Source organism: Octodon degus, unplaced genomic scaffold, assembly GCF_000260255.1.
Source record: "Octodon degus isolate 3935 unplaced genomic scaffold, OctDeg1.0 scaffold00088, whole genome shotgun sequence".
NCBI classification, from domain to species: Eukaryota; Metazoa; Chordata; class Mammalia; order Rodentia; family Octodontidae; genus Octodon; species Octodon degus.
In genome coordinates, this window is record NW_004524664.1 from 3,275,538 (window position 1) to 3,275,795 (window position 258).

The following is a 258-nucleotide window of genomic DNA, read 5'->3' on the forward strand; positions in this document are numbered from 1 at the left end:
ATATAATTCAGCCTGCCTTGACCTATGTATCCCAGGGTGGCTTTCAACTCTTGGCAGTCCTCCTGCCTCTGTCTCCCAAGTGTGGTGATCACAGGTGTCTGCCATCCCAAAGTAGCCTTGGAGTCTCTGTCTGCCTCAGAGTGAACACAAATCCCAGGTTAAAGGCCCAGGACTGTGTTCGTCCACTTTCCCTGTGGTGGTTCTGAGTGTCTCATCCCTGCACCACCCCCTTCCTACCATGACTTTCTTCTCCTGAAT